The sequence below is a fragment of the Etheostoma spectabile genome, chromosome 17 (genome assembly GCF_008692095.1).
Source record: "Etheostoma spectabile isolate EspeVRDwgs_2016 chromosome 17, UIUC_Espe_1.0, whole genome shotgun sequence".
Lineage (NCBI taxonomy): Eukaryota > Metazoa > Chordata > Actinopteri > Perciformes > Percidae > Etheostoma > Etheostoma spectabile.
In genome coordinates, this window is record NC_045749.1 from 1,539,608 (window position 1) to 1,539,859 (window position 252).

Below are 252 nucleotides of genomic sequence, written 5' to 3' on the forward strand. Positions count from 1 at the left end.
TTGTTGAATGCCCCTCTGCCCTCTGGTTTAGGATGAGGCTGATTAATCCACTTGATAAACCATCTGCATTATGTGTTGTGTAAAGATTATTTTCTAATTTCACCTTTAAATTTCATTTTTAAATGACTGTAACCTGTTTTGGGTTACATTACATAACCTGAGTCATCACATGACACACAAAACTATTTTGCATATCTAAGCTTATTAATATCACTGTTTCCCAAATATGTTTCCGCGAATTACTGATGATAC

At 33.7% G+C, this 252-nt stretch overlaps 2 protein-coding genes across 3 annotated transcripts in view; both read right to left on the reverse strand.

Annotated features, from left to right (window-relative positions):
• The window catches only part of LOC116705558 (ovarian cancer G-protein coupled receptor 1), a 12,595-nt gene that overhangs the window by 11,838 nt on the left and 505 nt on the right, over window positions 1-252 (reverse strand). The gene's annotated exons all lie outside the window — the stretch shown is intronic.
• Window positions 1-252, reverse strand: part of LOC116705559 (G-protein coupled receptor 4-like) — an 8,700-nt gene that overhangs the window by 3,011 nt on the left and 5,437 nt on the right. The gene's annotated exons all lie outside the window — the stretch shown is intronic.